General features: G+C 33.7%; 11 non-coding genes across 11 annotated transcripts; all 11 read left to right on the top strand.

Moving 5' to 3' along the window:
- The first annotated feature begins 2,175 nt into the window (after window positions 1-2,175).
- On the top strand, window positions 2,176-2,258 carry TRNAL-CAG (transfer RNA leucine (anticodon CAG)). Its single transcript has one exon. It is a non-coding gene; the product is annotated as a tRNA-Leu (tRNA).
- A 678-nt stretch (window positions 2,259-2,936) lies between these two features.
- TRNAL-UAG (transfer RNA leucine (anticodon UAG)) lies at window positions 2,937-3,019 on the top strand. The gene has a single exon. It is a non-coding gene; the product is annotated as a tRNA-Leu (tRNA).
- A 2,151-nt stretch (window positions 3,020-5,170) lies between these two features.
- On the top strand, window positions 5,171-5,253 carry TRNAL-CAG (transfer RNA leucine (anticodon CAG)). The gene has a single exon. It is a non-coding gene; the product is annotated as a tRNA-Leu (tRNA).
- A 2,890-nt stretch (window positions 5,254-8,143) lies between these two features.
- TRNAL-CAG (transfer RNA leucine (anticodon CAG)) lies at window positions 8,144-8,226 on the top strand. Its single transcript has one exon. It is a non-coding gene; the product is annotated as a tRNA-Leu (tRNA).
- A 678-nt stretch (window positions 8,227-8,904) lies between these two features.
- TRNAL-CAG (transfer RNA leucine (anticodon CAG)) lies at window positions 8,905-8,987 on the top strand. The gene has a single exon. It is a non-coding gene; the product is annotated as a tRNA-Leu (tRNA).
- Window positions 8,988-11,143: 2,156 nt separating this feature from the next.
- Window positions 11,144-11,226, top strand: TRNAL-CAG (transfer RNA leucine (anticodon CAG)). The gene has a single exon. It is a non-coding gene; the product is annotated as a tRNA-Leu (tRNA).
- A 678-nt stretch (window positions 11,227-11,904) lies between these two features.
- On the top strand, window positions 11,905-11,987 carry TRNAL-UAG (transfer RNA leucine (anticodon UAG)). Its single transcript has one exon. It is a non-coding gene; the product is annotated as a tRNA-Leu (tRNA).
- A 2,152-nt stretch (window positions 11,988-14,139) lies between these two features.
- Window positions 14,140-14,222, top strand: TRNAL-CAG (transfer RNA leucine (anticodon CAG)). Its single transcript has one exon. It is a non-coding gene; the product is annotated as a tRNA-Leu (tRNA).
- A 2,890-nt stretch (window positions 14,223-17,112) lies between these two features.
- TRNAL-CAG (transfer RNA leucine (anticodon CAG)) lies at window positions 17,113-17,195 on the top strand. Its single transcript has one exon. It is a non-coding gene; the product is annotated as a tRNA-Leu (tRNA).
- A 678-nt stretch (window positions 17,196-17,873) lies between these two features.
- TRNAL-CAG (transfer RNA leucine (anticodon CAG)) lies at window positions 17,874-17,956 on the top strand. The gene has a single exon. It is a non-coding gene; the product is annotated as a tRNA-Leu (tRNA).
- Window positions 17,957-20,112: 2,156 nt separating this feature from the next.
- Window positions 20,113-20,195, top strand: TRNAL-CAG (transfer RNA leucine (anticodon CAG)). Its single transcript has one exon. It is a non-coding gene; the product is annotated as a tRNA-Leu (tRNA).
- Window positions 20,196-21,839: the final 1,644 nt, after the last annotated feature.

The following is a 21,839-nucleotide window of genomic DNA, read 5'->3' on the forward strand; positions in this document are numbered from 1 at the left end:
TGGGTTCAAATCCCACTTCTGACAATGTTATTCATTTTCTTCTTTGCTCTACAGTTTCTATTTCTTGTTACTTGTGAAAAGATTGGCTTTAGAATTAGACAAACACTCACTGCAAATCTCTTTCAATTTACAACATAAAAAATGCATCAATTATTTCATTATTTCCCATGTTGCAATAAAAGATCAGATTGTATTCTCCCTGGATAAAAGAGCTTGAAACCAACCACATATGTGTATATCATATTATTTTTATTATTTGATCCACAATTCTTTATTTACAGAGGTAGCAAAATAAAATATCTCACAAATTCAGAATGAGGGCTCCATATCTTTGGCTTAAGAAAACTGCTCTTCTCAGCCAATGGTCATGAACAGAAACCCCACTGGGGTCCACTACAATGGCATCCAATCAAACCCATGAGCTAAATTAAGTAGCCAGTTTGTGCAAGATTCACAAATTTAATTTCATTGCTGAGTTAAAATCCATTAGAGAACAAACTCTAGACACTTGGATTCCAACCCTGAACATGGAAAACAAAACTTACTTTTATTGTAACGCCAACTAGAAACCTCTTTAAAATGAATGGAAAAGCAATTCATATTTAGTTTTTAAATTAACAGTTTTAATAGCAACATTGTCATTGTAACTATAGATAGGTTATTTCATAATATACATCTTTTCAAAAAGCAGTGGTTTCATGTGTCAGGATGGCCGAGCGGTCTAAGGCGCTGAGTGGCCTGGGTTCAAATCCCACTTCTGACAATGTTATTCATTTTCTTCTTTGCTCTACAGTTTCTATTTCTTGTTACTTGTGAAAAGATTGGCTTTAGAATTAGACAAACACTCACTGCAAATCTCTTTCAATTTACAACATAAAAAATGCATCAATTATTTCATTATTTCCCATGTTGCAATAAAAGATCAGATTGTATTCTCCCTGGATAAAAGAGCTTGAAACCAACCACATATGTGTATATCATATTATTTTTATTATTTGATCCACAATTCTTTATTTACAGAGGTAGCAAAATAAAATATCTCACAAATTCAGAATGAGGGCTCCATATCTTTGGCTTAAGAAAACTGCTCTTCTCAGCCAATGGTCATGAACAGAAACCCCACTGCGGTCCACTACAATGGCATCCAATCAAACCCATGAGCTAAATTAAGTAGCCAGTTTGTGCAAGATTCACAAATTTCATTTCTGAGTTAAAATCCATTAGAGAACAAACTCTAGACACTTGGATTCCAACCCTGAACATGGAAAACAAAACTTACTTTTATTGTAACGCCAACTAGAAACCTCTTTAAAATGAATGGAAAAGCAATTCATATCTAGTTTTTAAATTAACAGTTTTAATAGCAACATTGTCGTTGTAACTATAGATAGGTTATTTCATAATATACATCTTTTCAAAAAGCAGTGGTTTCATGTGTCAGGATGGGCGAGCGGTCTAAGGCGCTGAGTGACCTGGGTTCAAATCCCACTTCTGACAATGTTATTCATTTTCTTCTTTGCTCTACAGTTTCTATTTCTTGTTACTTGTGAAAAGATTGGCTTTAGAATTAGACAAACACTCACTGCAAATCTCTTTCAATTTACAACATAAAAAATGCATCAATTATTTCATTATTTCCCATGTTGCAATAAAAGATCAGATTGTATTCTCCCTGGATAAAAGAGCTTGAAACCAACCACATATGTGTATATCATATTATTTTTATTATTTGATCCACAATTCTTTATTTACAGAGGTAGCAAAATAAAATATCTCACAAATTCAGAATGAGGGCTCCATATCTTTGGCTTAAGAAAACTGCTCTTCTCAGCCAATGGTCATGAACAGAAACCCCACTGGGGTCCACTACAATGGCATCCAATCGAACCCATGAGCTAAATTAAATAACCAGTTTGTGCAAGATTCACAAATTTAATTTCATTGCTGAGTTAAAATCCATTAGAGAACAAACTCTAGACACTTGGATTCCAACCCTGAACATGGAAAACAAAACATACTTTTATTGTAACGCCAACTAGAAACCTCTTTAAAATGAATGAAAAAGCAATTCATATTTAGTTTTTAAATTAACAGTTTTAATAGCAACATTGTCATTGTAACTATAGATATGTTATTTCATAATATACATCTTTTAAAAAATGAGTGGTTTCATGTGTCAGGATGGCCGAGCGGTCTAAGGTGCTGTGTTCAGATTGCAGTCTCCTCTGGAGGCGTGGGTTCAAATCCCACTTCTGACAATGTTATTCATTTTCTTCTTTGCTCTACAGTTTCTATTTCTTGTTACTTGTGAAAAGATTGACTTTAGAATTAGACTTACACTCACTGCAAATCTCTTTCAATTTACAACATAAAAAATGCATCAATTATTTCATTATTTCCCATGTTGCAATAAAAGATCAGATTGTATTCTCCCTGGATAAAAGAGCTTGAAACCAACCACATATGTGTATATCATATTATTTTTATTATTTGATCCACAATTCTTTATTTACAGAGGTAGCAAAATAAAATATCTCACAAATTCAGAATGAGGGCTCCATATCTTTGGCTTAAGAAAACTGCTCTTCTCAGCCAATGGTCATGAACAGAAACCCCACTGGGGTCCACTACAATGGCATCCAATCGAACCCATGAGCTAAATTAAATAACCAGTTTGTGCAAGATTCACAAATTTAATTTCATTGCTGAGTTAAAATCCATTAGAGAACAAACTCTAGACACTTGGATTCCAACCCTGAACATGGAAAACAAAACATACTTTTATTGTAACGCCAACTAGAAACCTCTTTAAAATGAATGAAAAAGCAATTCATATTCAGTTTTTAAATTAACAGTTTTAATAGCAACATTGTCATTGTAACTATAGATAGGTTATTTCATAATATACATCTTTTAAAAAAGTAGTGGTATCATGTGTCAAGATGGCAGAGCGGTCTAAGGCGCTGCGTTTAGGTCGCAGTCTCCTCTGGAGGCGTGGGTTCAAATCCCACTTCTGACAATGTTATTCATTTTCTTCTTTGCTCTACAGTTTCTATTTCTTGTTACTTGTGAAAAGATTGACTTTAGAATTAGACAAACACTCACTGCAAATCTCTTTCAATTTACAACATAAAAAATGCATCAATTATTTCATTATTTCCCATGTTGCAATAAAAGATCAGATTGTATTCTTCCTGGATAAAAGAGCTTGAAACCAACCACATATGTGTATATCATATTATTTTTATTATTTTATCCACAATTCTTTATTTACAGAGGTAGCAAAATAAAATATCTCACAAATTCAGAATGAGGGCTCCATATCTTTGGCTTAAGAAAACTGCTCTTCTCAGCCAATGGTCATGAACAGAAACCCCACTGGGGTCCACTACAATGGCATCCAATCAAACCCATGAGCTAAATTAAGTAGCCAGTTTGTGCAAGATTCACAAATTTAATTTCATTGCTGAGTTAAAATCCATTAGAGAACAAACTCTAGACACTTGGATTCCAACCCTGAACATGGAAAACAAAACTTACTTTTATTGTAACGCCAACTAGAAACCTCTTTAAAATGAATGGAAAAGCAATTCATATTTAGTTTTTAAATTAACAGTTTTAATAGCAACATTGTCATTGTAACTATAGATAGGTTATTTCATAATATACATCTTTTCAAAAAGCAGTGGTTTCATGTGTCAGGATGGCCGAGCGGTCTAAGGCGCTGAGTGGCCTGGGTTCAAATCCCACTTCTGACAATGTTATTCATTTTCTTCTTTGCTCTACAGTTTCTATTTCTTGTTACTTGTGAAAAGATTGGCTTTAGAATTAGACAAACACTCACTGCAAATCTCTTTCAATTTACAACATAAAAAATGCATCAATTATTTCATTATTTCCCATGTTGCAATAAAAGATCAGATTGTATTCTCCCTGGATAAAAGAGCTTGAAACCAACCACATATGTGTATATCATATTATTTTTATTATTTGATCCACAATTCTTTATTTACAGAGGTAGCAAAATAAAATATCTCACAAATTCAGAATGAGGGCTCCATATCTTTGGCTTAAGAAAACTGCTCTTCTCAGCCAATGGTCATGAACAGAAACCCCACTGCGGTCCACTACAATGGCATCCAATCAAACCCATGAGCTAAATTAAGTAGCCAGTTTGTGCAAGATTCACAAATTTCATTTCTGAGTTAAAATCCATTAGAGAACAAACTCTAGACACTTGTATTCCAACCCTGAACATGGAAAACAAAACTTACTTTTATTGTAACGCCAACTAGAAACCTCTTTAAAATGAATGGAAAAGCAATTCATATCTAGTTTTTAAATTAACAGTTTTAATAGCAACATTGTCGTTGTAACTATAGATAGGTTATTTCATAATATACATCTTTTCAAAAAGCAGTGGTTTCATGTGTCAGGATGGGCGAGCGGTCTAAGGCGCTGAGTGACCTGGGTTCAAATCCCACTTCTGACAATGTTATTCATTTTCTTCTTTGCTATACAGTTTCTATTTCTTGTTACTTGTGAAAAGATTGGCTTTAGAATTAGACAAACACTCACTGCAAATCTCTTTCAATTTACAACATAAAAAATGCATCAATTATTTCATTATTTCCCATGTTGCAATAAAAGATCAGATTGTATTCTCCCTGGATAAAAGAGCTTGAAACCAACCACATATGTGTATATCATATTATTTTTATTATTTGATCCACAATTCTTTATTTACAGAGGTAGCAAAATAAAATATCTCACAAATTCAGAATGAGGGCTCCATATCTTTGGCTTAAGAAAACTGCTCGTCTCAGCCAATGGTCATGAACAGAAACCCCACTGGGGTCCACTACAATGGCATCCAATCGAACCCATGAGCTAAATTAAATAACCAGTTTGTGCAAGATTCACAAATTTAATTTCATTGCTGAGTTAAAATCCATTAGAGAACAAACTCTAGACACTTGGATTCCAACCCTGAACATGGAAAACAAAACTTACTTTTATTGTAACGCCAACTAGAAACCTCTTTAAAATGAATGGAAAAGCAATTCATATTTAGTTTTTAAATTAACAGTTTTAATAGCAACATTGTCATTGTAACTATAGATAGGTTATTTCATAATATACATCTTTTCAAAAAGTAGTGGTTTCATGTGTCAGGATGGCCGAGCGGTCTAAAGCGCTGCGTTCAGGTCGCAGTCTCCTCTGGAGGCGTGGGTTCAAATCCCACTTCTGACAATGTTATTCATTTTCTTCTTTGCTCTACAGTTTCTATTTCTTGTTACTTGTGAAAAGATTGTCTTTAGAATTAGACTTACACTCACTGCAAATCTCTTTCAATTTACAACTTAAAAAAAACCTCAATTATTTCATTATTTCCCATGTTGCAATAAAAGATCAGATTGTATTCTCTCTGGATAAAAGAGCTTGAAACCAACCACATATGTGTATATCATATTATTTTTATTATTTGATCCACAATTCTTTATTTACAGAGGTAGCAAAATAAAATATCTCACAAACTCAGAATGAGGGCTCCATATCTTTGGCTTAAGAAAACTGCTCTTCTCAGCCAATGGTCATGAACAGAAACCCCACTGGGGTCCACTAAATTGGCATCCAATCAAACCCATGAGCTAAATTAAGTAGCCAGTTTGTGCAAGATTCACAAATTTCATTTCATTGCTGAGTTAAAATCCATTAGGGAACAAACTCTAGACACTTGGATTCCAACCCTGAACATGGAAAACAAAACTTACTTTTATTGTAACGCCAACTAGAAACCTCTTTAAAATGAATGGAAAAGCAATTCATATCTAGTTTTTAAATTAACAGTTTTAATAGCAACATTGTCATTGTAACTATAGATAGGTTATTTCATAATATACATCTTTTCAAAAAGCAGTGGTTTCATGTGTCAGGATGGCCGAGCGGTCTAAGGCGCTGAGTGGCCTGGGTTCAAATCCCACTTCTGACAATGTTATTCATTTTCTTCTTTGCTCTACAGTTTCTATTTCTTGTTACTTGTGAAAAGATTGGCTTTAGAATTAGACAAACACTCACTGCAAATCTCTTTCAATTTACAACATAAAAAATGCATCAATTATTTCATTATTTCCCATGTTGCAATAAAAGATCAGATTGTATTCTCCCTGGATAAAAGAGCTTGAAACCAACCACATATGTGTATATCATATTATTTTTATTATTTGATCCACAATTCTTTATTTACAGAGGTAGCAAAATAAAATATCTCACAAATTCAGAATGAGGGCTCCATATCTTTGGCTTAAGAAAACTGCTCTTCTCAGCCAATGGTCATGAACAGAAACCCCACTGGGGTCCACTACAATGGCATCCAATCAAACCCATGAGCTAAATTAAGTAGCCAGTTTGTGCAAGATTCACAAATTTAATTTCATTGCTGAGTTAAAATCCATTAGAGAACAAACTCTAGACACTTGGATTCCAACCCTGAACATGGAAAACAAAACTTACTTTTATTGTAACGCCAACTAGAAACCTCTTTAAAATGAATGGAAAAGCAATTCATATTTAGTTTTTAAATTAACAGTTTTAATAGCAACATTGTCATTGTAACTATAGATAGGTTATTTCATAATATACATCTTTTCAAAAAGCAGTGGTTTCATGTGTCAGGATGGCCGAGCGGTCTAAGGCGCTGAGTGGCCTGGGTTCAAATCCCACTTCTGACAATGTTATTCATTTTCTTCTTTGCTCTACAGTTTCTATTTCTTGTTACTTGTGAAAAGATTGGCTTTAGAATTAGACAAACACTCACTGCAAATCTCTTTCAATTTACAACATAAAAAATGCATCAATTATTTCATTATTTCCCATGTTGCAATAAAAGATCAGATTGTATTCTCCCTGGATAAAAGAGCTTGAAACCAACCACATATGTGTATATCATATTATTTTTATTATTTGATCCACAATTCTTTATTTACAGAGGTAGCAAAATAAAATATCTCACAAATTCAGAATGAGGGCTCCATATCTTTGGCTTAAGAAAACTGCTCTTCTCAGCCAATGGTCATGAACAGAAACCCCACTGCGGTCCACTACAATGGCATCCAATCAAACCCATGAGCTAAATTAAGTAGCCAGTTTGTGCAAGATTCACAAATTTCATTTCTGAGTTAAAATCCATTAGAGAACAAACTCTAGACACTTGGATTCCAACCCTGAACATGGAAAACAAAACTTACTTTTATTGTAACGCCAACTAGAAACCTCTTTAAAATGAATGGAAAAGCAATTCATATCTAGTTTTTAAATTAACAGTTTTAATAGCAACATTGTCGTTGTAACTATAGATAGGTTATTTCATAATATACATCTTTTCAAAAAGCGGTGGTTTCATGTGTCAGGATGGGCGAGCGGTCTAAGGCGCTGAGTGACCTGGGTTCAAATCCCACTTCTGACAATGTTATTCATTTTCTTCTTTGCTCTACAGTTTCTATTTCTTGTTACTTGTGAAAAGATTGGCTTTAGAATTAGACAAACACTCACTGCAAATCTCTTTCAATTTACAACATAAAAAATGCATCAATTATTTCATTATTTCCCATGTTGCAATAAAAGATCAGATTGTATTCTCCCTGGATAAAAGAGCTTGAAACCAACCACATATGTGTATATCATATTATTTTTATTATTTGATCCACAATTCTTTATTTACAGAGGTAGCAAAATAAAATATCTCACAAATTCAGAATGAGGGCTCCATATCTTTGGCTTAAGAAAACTGCTCTTCTCAGCCAATGGTCATGAACAGAAACCCCACTGGGGTCCACTACAATGGCATCCAATCGAACCCATGAGCTAAATTAAATAACCAGTTTGTGCAAGATTCACAAATTTAATTTCATTGCTGAGTTAAAATCCATTAGAGAACAAACTCTAGACACTTGGATTCCAACCCTGAACATGGAAAACAAAACATACTTTTATTGTAACGCCAACTAGAAGCCTCTTTAAAATGAATGAAAAAGCAATTCATATTTAGTTTTTAAATTAACAGTTTTAATAGCAACATTGTCATTGTAACTATAGATATGTTATTTCATAATATACATCTTTTAAAAAATGAGTGGTTTCATGTGTCAGGATGGCCGAGCGGTCTAAGGTGCTGTGTTCAGGTTGCAGTCTCCTCTGGAGGCGTGGGTTCAAATCCCACTTCTGACAATGTTATTCATTTTCTTCTTTGCTCTACAGTTTCTATTTCTTGTTACTTGTGAAAAGATTGACTTTAGAATTAGACTTACACTCACTGCAAATCTCTTTCAATTTACAACATAAAAAATGCATCAATTATTTCATTATTTCCCATGTTGCAATAAAAGATCAGATTGTATTCTCCCTGGATAAAAGAGCTTGAAACCAACCACATATGTGTATATCATATTATTTTTATTATTTGATCCACAATTCTTTATTTACAGAGGTAGCAAAATAAAATATCTCACAAATTCAGAATGAGGGCTCCATATCTTTGGCTTAAGAAAACTGCTCTTCTCAGCCAATGGTCATGAACAGAAACCCCACTGGGGTCCACTACAATGGCATCCAATCAAACCCATGAGCTAAATTAAGTAGCCAGTTTGTGCAAGATTCACAAATTTCATTTCATTGCTGAGTTAAAATCCATTAGAGAACAAACTCTAGACACTTGGATTCCAACCCTGAACATGGAAAACAAAACTTACTTTTATTGTAACGCCAACTAGAAACCTCTTTAAAATGAATGGAAAAGCAATTCATATCTAGTTTTTAAATTAACAGTTTTAATAGCAACATTGTCATTGAAACTATAGATAGGTTATTTCATAATATACATCTTTTCAAAAAGCAGTGGTTTCATGTGTCAGGATGGCCGAGCGGTCTAATGCACTGCGTTCAGGTCGCAGTCTCCTCTGGAGGCGTGGGTTCAAATCCCACTTCTGACAATGTTATTCATTTTCTTCTTTGCTCTACAGTTTCTATTTCTTGTTACTTGTGAAAAGATTGACTTTAGAATTAGACAAACACTCACTGCAAATCTCTTTCAATTTATAACATAAAAAATGCATCAATTATTTCATTATTTCCCATGTTGCAATAAAAGATCAGATTGTATTCTTCCTGGATAAAAGAGCTTGAAACCAACCACATATGTGTATATCATATTATTTTTATTATTTTATCCACAATTCTTTATTTACAGAGGTAGCAAAATAAAATATCTCACAAATTCAGAATGAGGGCTCCATATCTTTGGCTTAAGAAAACTGCTCTTCTCAGCCAATGGTCATGAACAGAAACCCCACTGGGGTCCACTACAATGGCATCCAATCAAACCCATGAGCTAAATTAAGTAGCCAGTTTGTGCAAGATTCACAAATTTAATTTCATTGCTGAGTTAAAATCCATTAGAGAACAAACTCTAGACACTTGGATTCCAACCCTGAACATGGAAAACAAAACTTACTTTTATTGTAACGCCAACTAGAAACCTCTTTAAAATGAATGGAAAAGCAATTCATATTTAGTTTTTAAATTAACAGTTTTAATAGCAACATTGTCATTGTAACTATAGATAGGTTATTTCATAATATACATCTTTTCAAAAAGCAGTGGTTTCATGTGTCAGGATGGCCGAGCGGTCTAAGGCGCTGGGTGGCCTGGGTTCAAATCCAACTTCTGACAATGTTATTCATTTTCTTCTTTGCTCTACAGTTTCTATTTCTTGTTACTTGTGAAAAGATTGGCTTTAGAATTAGACAAACACTCACTGCAAATCTCTTTCAATTTACAACATAAAAAATGCATCAATTATTTCATTATTTCCCATGTTGCAATAAAAGATCAGATTGTATTCTCCCTGGATAAAAGAGCTTGAAACCAACCACATATGTGTATATCATATTATTTTTATTATTTGATCCACAATTCTTTATTTACAGAGGTAGCAAAATAAAATATCTCACAAATTCAGAATGAGGGCTCCATATCTTTGGCTTAAGAAAACTGCTCTTCTCAGCCAATGGTCATGAACAGAAACCCCACTGGGGTCCACTACAATGGCATCCAATCGAACCCATGAGCTAAATTAAATAACCAGTATGTGCAAGATTCACAAATTTAATTTCATTGCTGAGTTAAAATCCATTAGAGAACAAACTCTAGACACTTGGATTCCAACCCTGAACATGGAAAACAAAACTTACTTTTATTGTAACGCCAACTAGAAACCTCTTTAAAATTAATGGAAAAGCAATTCATATTTAGTTTTTAAATTAACAGTTTTAATAGCAACATTGTCATTGTAACTATAGATAGGTTATTTCATAATATACATCTTTTCAAAAAGCAGTGGTTTCATGTGTCAGGATGGCCGAGCGGTCTAAGGCGCTGGGTGGCCTGGGTTCAAATCCCACTTCTGACAATGTTATTCATTTTCTTCTTTGCTCTACAGTTTCTATTTCTTGTTACTTGTGAAAAGATTGGCTTTAGAATTAGACAAACACTCACTGCAAATCTCTTTCAATTTACAACATAAAAAATGCATCAATTATTTCATTATTTCCCATGTTGCAATAAAAGATCAGATTGTATTCTCCCTGGATAAAAGAGCTTGAAACCAACCACATATGTGTATATCATATTATTTTTATTATTTGATCCACAATTCTTTATTTACAGAGGTAGCAAAATAAAATATCTCACAAATTCAGAATGAGGGCTCCATATCTTTGGCTTAAGAAAACTGCTCTTCTCAGCCAATGGTCATGAACAGAAACCCCACTGGGGTCCACTACAATGGCATCCAATCGAACCCATGAGCTAAATTAAATAACCAGTTTGTGCAAGATTCACAAATTTAATTTCATTGCTGAGTTAAAATCCATTAGAGAACAAACTCTAGACACTTGGATTCCAACCCTGAACATGGAAAACAAAACATACTTTTATTGTAACGCCAACTAGAAACCTCTTTAAAATGAATGAAAAAGCAATTCATATTTAGTTTTTAAATTAACAGTTTTAATAGCAACATTGTCATTGTAACTATAGATATGTTATTTCATAATATACATCTTTTAAAAAATGAGTGGTTTCATGTGTCAGGATGGCCGAGCGGTCTAAGGTGCTGTGTTCAGATTGCAGTCTCCTCTGGAGGCGTGGGTTCAAATCCCACTTCTGACAATGTTATTCATTTTCTTCTTTGCTCTACAGTTTCTATTTCTTGTTACTTGTGAAAAGATTGACTTTAGAATTAGACTTACACTCACTGCAAATCTCTTTCAATTTACAACATAAAAAATGCATCAATTATTTCATTATTTCCCATGTTGCAATAAAAGATCAGATTGTATTCTCCCTGGATAAAAGAGCTTGAAACCAACCACATATGTGTATATCATATTATTTTTATTATTTGATCCACAATTCTTTATTTACAGAGGTAGCAAAATAAAATATCTCACAAATTCAGAATGAGGGCTCCATATCTTTGGCTTAAGAAAACTGCTCTTCTCAGCCAATGGTCATGAACAGAAACCCCACTGGGGTCCACTACAATGGCATCCAATCGAACCCATGAGCTAAATTAAATAACCAGTTTGTGCAAGATTCACAAATTTCATTTCATTGCTGAGTTAAAATCCATTAGAGAACAAACTCTAGACACTTGGATTCCAACCCTGAACATGGAAAACAAAACATACTTTTATTGTAACGCCAACTAGAAACCTCTTTAAAATGAATGAAAAAGCAATTCATATTCAGTTTTTAAATTAACAGTTTTAATAGCAACATTGTCATTGTAACTATAGATAGGTTATTTCATAATATACATCTTTTAAAAAAGTAGTGGTATCATGTGTCAAGATGGCAGAGCGGTCTAAGGCGCTGCGTTTAGGTCGCAGTCTCCTCTGGAGGCGTGGGTTCAAATCCCACTTCTGACAATGTTATTCATTTTCTTCTTTGCTCTACAGTTTCTATTTCTTGTTACTTGTGAAAAGATTGACTTTAGAATTAGACAAACACTCACTGCAAATCTCTTTCAATTTACAACATAAAAAATGCATCAATTATTTCATTATTTCCCATGTTGCAATAAAAGATCAGATTGTATTCTTCCTGGATAAAAGAGCTTGAAACCAACCACATATGTGTATATCATATTATTTTTATTATTTTATCCACAATTCTTTATTTACAGAGGTAGCAAAATAAAATATCTCACAAATTCAGAATGAGGGCTCCATATCTTTGGCTTAAGAAAACTGCTCTTCTCAGCCAATGGTCATGAACAGAAACCCCACTGGGGTCCACTACAATGGCATCCAATCAAACCCATGAGCTAAATTAAGTAGCCAGTTTGTGCAAGATTCACAAATTTCATTTCATTGCTGAGTTAAAATCCATTAGAGAACAAACTCTAGACACTTGGATTCCAACCCTGAACATGGAAAACAAAACTTACTTTTATTGTAACGCCAACTAGAAACCTCTTTAAAATGAATGGAAAAGCAATTCATATTTAGTTTTTAAATTAACAGTTTTAATAGCAACATTGTCATTGTAACTATAGATAGGTTATTTCATAATATACATCTTTTCAAAAAGCAGTGGTTTCATGTGTCAGGATGGCCGAGCGGTCTAAGGCGCTGAGTGGCCTGGGTTCAAATCCCACTTCTGACAATGTTATTCATTTTCTTCTTTGCTCTACAGTTTCTATTTCTTGTTACTTGTGAAAAGATTGGCTTTAGAATTAGACAAACACTCACTGCAAATCTCTTTCAATTTACAACATAAAAAATGCATCAATTATTTCATTATTTCCCATGTTGCAATAAAAGATCAGATTGTATTCTCCCTGGATAAAAGAGCTTGAAACCAACCACATATGTGTATATCATATTATTTTTATTATTTGATCCACAATTCTTTATTTACAGAGGTAGCAAAATAAAATATCTCACAAATTCAGAATGAGGGCTCCATATCTTTGGCTTAAGAAAACTGCTCTTCTCAGCCAATGGTCATGAACAGAAACCCCACTGCGGTCCACTACAATGGCATCCAATCAAACCCATGAGCTAAATTAAGTAGCCAGTTTGTGCAAGATTCACAAATTTCATTTCTGAGTTAAAATCCATTAGAGAACAAACTCTAGACACTTGTATTCCAACCCTGAACATGGAAAACAAAACTTACTTTTATTGTAACGCCAACTAGAAACCTCTTTAAAATGAATGGAAAAGCAATTCATATCTAGTTTTTTAAATTAACAGTTTTAATAGCAACATTGTCGTTGTAACTATAGATAGGTTATTTCATAATATACATCTTTTCAAAAAGCAGTGGTTTCATGTGTCAGGATGGGCGAGCGGTCTAAGGCGCTGAGTGACCTGGGTTCAAATCCCACTTCTGACAATGTTATTCATTTTCTTCTTTGCTCTACAGTTTCTATTTCTTGTTACTTGTGAAAAGATTGGCTTTAGAATTAGACAAACACTCACTGCAAATCTCTTTCAATTTACAACATAAAAAATGCATCAATTATTTCATTATTTCCCATGTTGCAATAAAAGATCAGATTGTATTCTCCCTGGATAAAAGAGCTTGAAACCAACCACATATGTGTATATCATATTATTTTTATTATTTGATCCACAATTCTTTATTTACAGAGGTAGCAAAATAAAATATCTCACAAATTCAGAATGAGGGCTCCATATCTTTGGCTTAAGAAAACTGCTCGTCTCAGCCAATGGTCATGAACAGAAACCCCACTGGGGTCCACTACAATGGCATCCAATCGAACCCATGAGCTAAATTAAATAACCAGTTTGTGCAAGATTCACAAATTTAATTTCATTGCTGAGTTAAAATCCATTAGAGAACAAACTCTAGACACTTGGATTCCAACCCTGAACATGGAAAACAAAACTTACTTTTATTGTAACGCCAACTAGAAACCTCTTTAAAATGAATGGAAAAGCAATTCATATTTAGTTTTTAAATTAACAGTTTTAATAGCAACATTGTCATTGTAACTATAGATAGGTTATTTCATAATATACATCTTTTCAAAAAGTAGTGGTTTCATGTGTCAGGATGGCCGAGCGGTCTAAAGCGCTGCGTTCAGGTCGCAGTCTCCTCTGGAGGCGTGGGTTCAAATCCCACTTCTGACAATGTTATTCATTTTCTTCTTTGCTCTACAGTTTCTATTTCTTGTTACTTGTGAAAAGATTGTCTTTAGAATTAGACTTACACTCACTGCAAATCTCTTTCAATTTACAACTTAAAAAAAACCTCAATTATTTCATTATTTCCCATGTTGCAATAAAAGATCAGATTGTATTCTCTCTGGATAAAAGAGCTTGAAACCAACCACATATGTGTATATCATATTATTTTTATTATTTGATCCACAATTCTTTATTTACAGAGGTAGCAAAATAAAATATCTCACAAACTCAGAATGAGGGCTCCATATCTTTGGCTTAAGAAAACTGCTCTTCTCAGCCAATGGTCATGAACAGAAACCCCACTGGGGTCCACTAAATTGGCATCCAATCAAACCCATGAGCTAAATTAAGTAGCCAGTTTGTGCAAGATTCACAAATTTCATTTCATTGCTGAGTTAAAATCCATTAGGGAACAAACTCTAGACACTTGGATTCCAAACCTGAACATGGAAAACAAAACTTACTTTTATTGTAACGCCAACTAGAAACCTCTTTAAAATGAATGGAAAAGCAATTCATATCTAGTTTTTAAATTAACAGTTTTAATAGCAACATTGTCATTGTAACTATAGATAGGTTATTTCATAATATACATCTTTTCAAAAAGCAGTGGTTTCATGTGTCAGGATGGCCGAGCGGTCTAAGGCGCTGAGTGGCCTGGGTTCAAATCCCACTTCTGACAATGTTATTCATTTTCTTCTTTGCTCTACAGTTTCTATTTCTTGTTACTTGTGAAAAGATTGGCTTTAGAATTAGACAAACACTCACTGCAAATCTCTTTCAATTTACAACATAAAAAATGCATCAATTATTTCATTATTTCCCATGTTGCAATAAAAGATCAGATTGTATTCTCCCTGGATAAAAGAGCTTGAAACCAACCACATATGTGTATATCATATTATTTTTATTATTTGATCCACAATTCTTTATTTACAGAGGTAGCAAAATAAAACATCTCACAAATTCAGAATGAGGGCTCCATATCTTTGGCTTAAGAAAACTGCTCTTCTCAGCCAATGGTCATGAACAGAAACCCCACTGGGGTCCACTACAATGGCATCCAATCAAACCCATGAGCTAAATTAAGTAGCCAGTTTGTGCAAGATTCACAAATTTAATTTCATTGCTGAGTTAAAATCCATTAGAGAACAAACTCTAGACACTTGGATTCCAACCCTGAACATGGAAAACAAAACTTACTTTTATTGTAACGCCAACTAGAAACCTCTTTAAAATGAATGGAAAAGCAATTCATATTTAATTTTTAAATTAACAGTTTTAATAGCAACATTGTCATTGTAACTATAGATAGGTTATTTCATAATATACATCTTTTCAAAAAGCAGTGGTTTCATGTGTCAGGATGGCCGAGCGGTCTAAGGCGCTGAGTGGCCTGGGTTCAAATCCCACTTCTGACAATGTTATTCATTTTCTTCTTTGCTCTACAGTTTCTATTTCTTGTTACTTGTGAAAAGATTGGCTTTAGAATTAGACAAACACTCACTGCAAATCTCTTTCAATTTACAACATAAAAAATGCATCAATTATTTCATTATTTCCCATGTTGCAATAAAAGATCAGATTGTATTCTCCCTGGATAAAAGAGCTTGAAACCAACCACATATGTGTATATCATATTATTTTTATTATTTGATCCACAATTCTTTATTTACAGAGGTAGCAAAATAAAATATCTCACAAATTCAGAATGAGGGCTCCATATCTTTGGCTTAAGAAAACTGCTCTTCTCAGCCAATGGTCATGAACAGAAACCCCACTGCGGTCCACTACAATGGCATCCAATCAAACCCATGAGCTAAATTAAGTAGCCAGTTTGTGCAAGATTCACAAATTTCATTTCTGAGTTAAAATCCATTAGAGAACAAACTCTAGACACTTGGATTCCAACCCTGAACATGGAAAACAAAACTTACTTTTATTGTAACGCCAACTAGAAACCTCTTTAAAATGAATGGAAAAGCAATTCATATCTAGTTTTTAAATTAACAGTTTTAATAGCAACATTGTCGTTGTAACTATAGATAGGTTATTTCATAATATACATCTTTTCAAAAAGCAGTGGTTTCATGTGTCAGGATGGGCGAGCGGTCTAAGGCGCTGAGTGACCTGGGTTCAAATCCCACTTCTGACAATGTTATTCATTTTCTTCTTTGCTCTACAGTTTCTATTTCTTGTTACTTGTGAAAAGATTGGCTTTAGAATTAGACAAACACTCACTGCAAATCTCTTTCAATTTACAACATAAAAAATGCATCAATTATTTCATTATTTCCCATGTTGCAATAAAAGATCAGATTGTATTCTCCCTGGATAAAAGAGCTTGAAACCAACCACATATGTGTATATCATATTATTTTTATTATTTGATCCACAATTCTTTATTTACAGAGGTAGCAAAATAAAATATCTCACAAATTCAGAATGAGGGCTCCATATCTTTGGCTTAAGAAAACTGCTCTTCTCAGCCAATGGTCATGAACAGAAACCCCACTGGGGTCCACTACAATGGCATCCAATCGAACCCATGAGCTAAATTAAATAACCAGTTTGTGCAAGATTCACAAATTTAATTTCATTGCTGAGTTAAAATCCATTAGAGAACAAACTCTAGACACTTGGATTCCAACCCTGAACATGGAAAACGAAACATACTTTTATTGTAACGCCAACTAGAAACCTCTTTAAAATGAATGAAAAAGCAATTCATATTTAGTTTTTAAATTAACAGTTTTAATAGCAACATTGTCATTGTAACTATAGATATGTTATTTCATAATATACATCTTTTAAAAAATGAGTGGTTTCATGTGTCAGGATGGCCGAGCGGTCTAAGGTGCTGTGTTCAGGTTGCAGTCTCCTCTGGAGGCGTGGGTTCAAATCCCACTTCTGACAATGTTATTCATTTTCTTCTTTGCTCTACAGTTTCTATTTCTTGTTACTTGTGAAAAGATTGACTTTAGAATTAGACTTACACTCACTGCAAATCTCTTTCAATTTACAACATAAAAAATGCATCAATTATTTCATTATTTCCCATGTTGCAATAAAAGATCAGATTGTATTCTCCCTGGATAAAAGAGCTTGAAACCAACCACATATGTGTATATCATATTATTTTTATTATTTGATCCACAATTCTTTATTTACAGAGGTAGCAAAATAAAATATCTCACAAATTCAGAATGAGGGCTCCATATCTTTGGCTTAAGAAAACTGCTCTTCTCAGCCAATGGTCATGAACAGAAACCCCACTGGGGTCCACTACAATGGCATCCAATCAAACCCATGAGCTAAATTAAGTAGCCAGTTTGTGCAAGATTCACAAATTTCATTTCATTGCTGAGTTAAAATCCATTAGAGAACAAACTCTAGACACTTGGATTCCAACCCTGAACATGGAAAACAAAACTTACTTTTATTGTAACGCCAACTAGAAACCTCTTTAAAATGAATGGAAAAGCAATTCATATCTAGTTTTTAAATTAACAGTTTTAATAGCAACATTGTCATTGAAACTATAGATAGGTTATTTCATAATATACATCTTTTCAAAAAGCAGTGGTTTCATGTGTCAGGATGGCCGAGCGGTCTAATGCACTGCGTTCAGGTCGCAGTCTCCTCTGGAGGCGTGGGTTCAAATCCCACTTCTGACAATGTTATTCATTTTCTTCTTTGCTCTACAGTTTCTATTTCTTGTTACTTGTGAAAAGATTGACTTTAGAATTAGACAAACACTCACTGCAAATCTCTTTCAATTTACAACATAAAAAATGCATCAATTATTTCATTATTTCCCATGTTGCAATAAAAGATCAGATTGTATTCTTCCTGGATAAAAGAGCTTGAAACCAACCACATATGTGTATATCATATTATTTTTATTATTTTATCCACAATTCTTTATTTACAGAGGTAGCAAAATAAAATATCTCACAAATTCAGAATGAGGGCTCCATATCTTTGGCTTAAGAAAACTGCTCTTCTCAGCCAATGGTCATGAACAGAAACCCCACTGGGGTCCACTACAATGGCATCCAATCAAACCCATGAGCTAAATTAAGTAGCCAGTTTGTGCAAGATTCACAAATTTAATTTCATTGCTGAGTTAAAATCCATTAGAGAACAAACTCTAGACACTTGGATTCCAACCCTGAACATGGAAAACAAAACTTACTTTTATTGTAACGCCAACTAGAAACCTCTTTAAAATGAATGGAAAAGCAATTCATATTTAGTTTTTAAATTAACAGTTTTAATAGCAACATTGTCATTGTAACTATAGATAGGTTATTTCATAATATACATCTTTTCAAAAAGCAGTGGTTTCATGTGTCAGGATGGCCGAGCGGTCTAAGGCGCTGGGTGGCCTGGGTTCAAATCCAACTTCTGACAATGTTATTCATTTTCTTCTTTGCTCTACAGTTTCTATTTCTTGTTACTTGTGAAAAGATTGGCTTTAGAATTAGACAAACACTCACTGCAAATCTCTTTCAATTTACAACATAAAAAATGCATCAATTATTTCATTATTTCCCATGTTGCAATAAAAGATCAGATTGTATTCTCCCTGGATAAAAGAGCTTGAAACCAACCACATATGTGTATATCATATTATTTTTATTATTTGATCCACAATTCTTTATTTACAGAGGTAGCAAAATAAAATATCTCACAAATTCAGAATGAGGGCTCCATATCTTTGGCTTAAGAAAACTGCTCTTCTCAGCCAATGGTCATGAACAGAAACCCCACTGGGGTCCACTACAATGGCATCCAATCGAACCCATGAGCTAAATTAAATAACCAGTATGTGCAAGATTCACAAATTTAATTTCATTGCTGAGTTAAAATCCATTAGAGAACAAACTCTAGACACTTGGATTCCAACCCTGAACATGGAAAACAAAACTTACTTTTATTGTAACGCCAACTAGAAACCTCTTTAAAATTAATGGAAAAGCAATTCATATTTAGTTTTTAAATTAACAGTTTTAATAGCAACATTGTCATTGTAACTATAGATAGGTTATTTCATAATATACATCTTTTCAAAAAGCAGTGGTTTCATGTGTCAGGATGGCCGAGCGGTCTAAGGCGCTGGGTGGCCTGGGTTCAAATCCCACTTCTGACAATGTTATTCATTTTCTTCTTTGCTCTACAGTTTCTATTTCTTGTTACTTGTGAAAAGATTGGCTTTAGAATTAGACAAACACTCACTGCAAATCTCTTTCAATTTACAACATAAAAAATGCATCAATTATTTCATTATTTCCCATGTTGCAATAAAAGATCAGATTGTATTCTCCCTGGATAAAAGAGCTTGAAACCAACCACATATGTGTATATCATATTATTTTTATTATTTGATCCACAATTCTTTATTTACAGAGGTAGCAAAATAAAATATCTCACAAATTCAGAATGAGGGCTCCATATCTTTGGCTTAAGAAAACTGCTCTTCTCAGCCAATGGTCATGAACAGAAACCCCACTGGGGTCCACTACAATGGCATCCAATCGAACCCATGAGCTAAATTAAATAACCAGTTTGTGCAAGATTCACAAATTTAATTTCATTGCTGAGTTAAAATCCATTAGAGAACAAACTCTAGACACTTGGATTCCAACCGTGAACATGGAAAACAAAACATACTTTTATTGTAACGCCAACTAGAAACCTCTTTAAAATGAATGAAAAAGCAATTCATATTTAGTTTTTAAATTAACAGTTTTAATAGCAACATTGTCATTGTAACTATAGATATGTTATTTCATAATATACATCTTTTAAAAAATGAGTGGTTTCATGTGTCAGGATGGCCGAGCGGTCTAAGGTGCTGTGTTCAGGGTGCAGTCTCCTCTGGAGGCGTGGGTTCAAATCCCACTTCTGACAATGTTATTCATTTTCTTCTTTGCTCTACAGTTTCTATTTCTTGTTACTTGTGAAAAGATTGACTTTAGAATTAGACTTACACTCACTGCAAATCTCTTTCAATTTACAACATAAAAAATGCATCAATTATTTCATTATTTCCCATGTTGCAATAAAAGATCAGATTGTATTCTCCCTGGATAAAAGAGCTTGAAACCAAGCACATATGTGTATATCATATTATTTTTATTATTTGATCCACAATTCTTTATTTACAGAGGTAGCAAAATAAAATATCTCACAAATTCAGAATGAGGGCTCCATATCTTTGGCTTAAGAAAACTGCTCTTCTCAGCCAATGGTCATGAACAGAAACCCCACTGGGGTCCACTACAATGGCATCCAATCAAACCCATGAGCTAAATTAAGTAGCCAGTTTGTGCAAGATTCACAAATTTCATTTCATTGCTGAGTTAAAATCCATTAGAGAACAAACTCTAGACACTTGGATTCCAACCCTGAACATGGAAAACAAAACTTACTTTTATTGTAACGCCAACTAGAAACCTCTTTAAAATGAATGGAAAAGCAATTCATATTTATTTTTTAAATTAACAGTTTTAATAGCAACATTGTCATTGTAACTATAGATAGGTTATTTCATAATATACATCTTTTCAAAAAGCAGTGGTTTCATGTGTCAGGATGGCCGAGCGGTATAAGGCGCTGAGTGGCCTGGGTTCAAATCCCACTTCTGACAATGTTATTCATTTTCTTCTTTGCTCTACAGTTTCTATTTCTTGTTACTTGTGAAAAGATTGGCTTTAGAATTAGACAAACACTCACTGCAAATCTCTTTCAATTTACAACATAAAAAATACATCAATTATTTCATTATTTCCCATGTTGCAATAAAAGATCAGATTGTATTCTCCCTGGATAAAAGAGCTTGAAACCAACCACATATGTGTATATCATATTATTTTTATTATTTGATCCACAATTCTTTATTTACAGAGGTAGCAAAATAAAATATCTCACAAATTCAGAATGAGGGCTCCATATCTTTGGCTTAAGAAAACTGCTCTTCTCAGCCAATGGTCATGAACAGAAACCCCACTGGGGTCCACTACAATGGCATCCAATCAAACCCATGAGCTAAATTAAGTAGCCAGTTTGTGCAAGATTCACAAATTTCATTTCATTGCTGAGTTAAAATCCATTAGAGAACAAACTCTAGACACTTGGATTCCAACCCTGAACATGGAAAACAAAACTTACTTTTATTGTAACGCCAACTAGAAACCTCTTTAAAATTAATGGAAAAGCAATTCATATCTAGTTTTTAAATGAACAGTTTTAATAGCTACATTGTCATTGTAACTATAGATAGGTTATTTCATAATATACATCTTTTTAAAAAGGAGTGGGTTCATGTGTGAGGATGGCCGAGCGGTCTAAGGCGCTGCGTGGCCTGGGTTCAAATCCCACTTCTGACAATGTTATTCATTTTCTTCTTTGCTCTACAGTTTCTATTTCTTGTTACTTGTGAAAAGATTGGCTTTAGAATTAGACAAACACTCACTGCAAATCTCTTTCAATTTACAACATAAAAAATGCATCAATTATTTCATTATTTCCCATGTTGCAATAAAAGATCAGATT

This window comes from Pseudophryne corroboree, chromosome 1 (assembly GCF_028390025.1).
Source record: "Pseudophryne corroboree isolate aPseCor3 chromosome 1, aPseCor3.hap2, whole genome shotgun sequence".
Taxonomy (NCBI): domain Eukaryota; kingdom Metazoa; phylum Chordata; class Amphibia; order Anura; family Myobatrachidae; genus Pseudophryne; species Pseudophryne corroboree.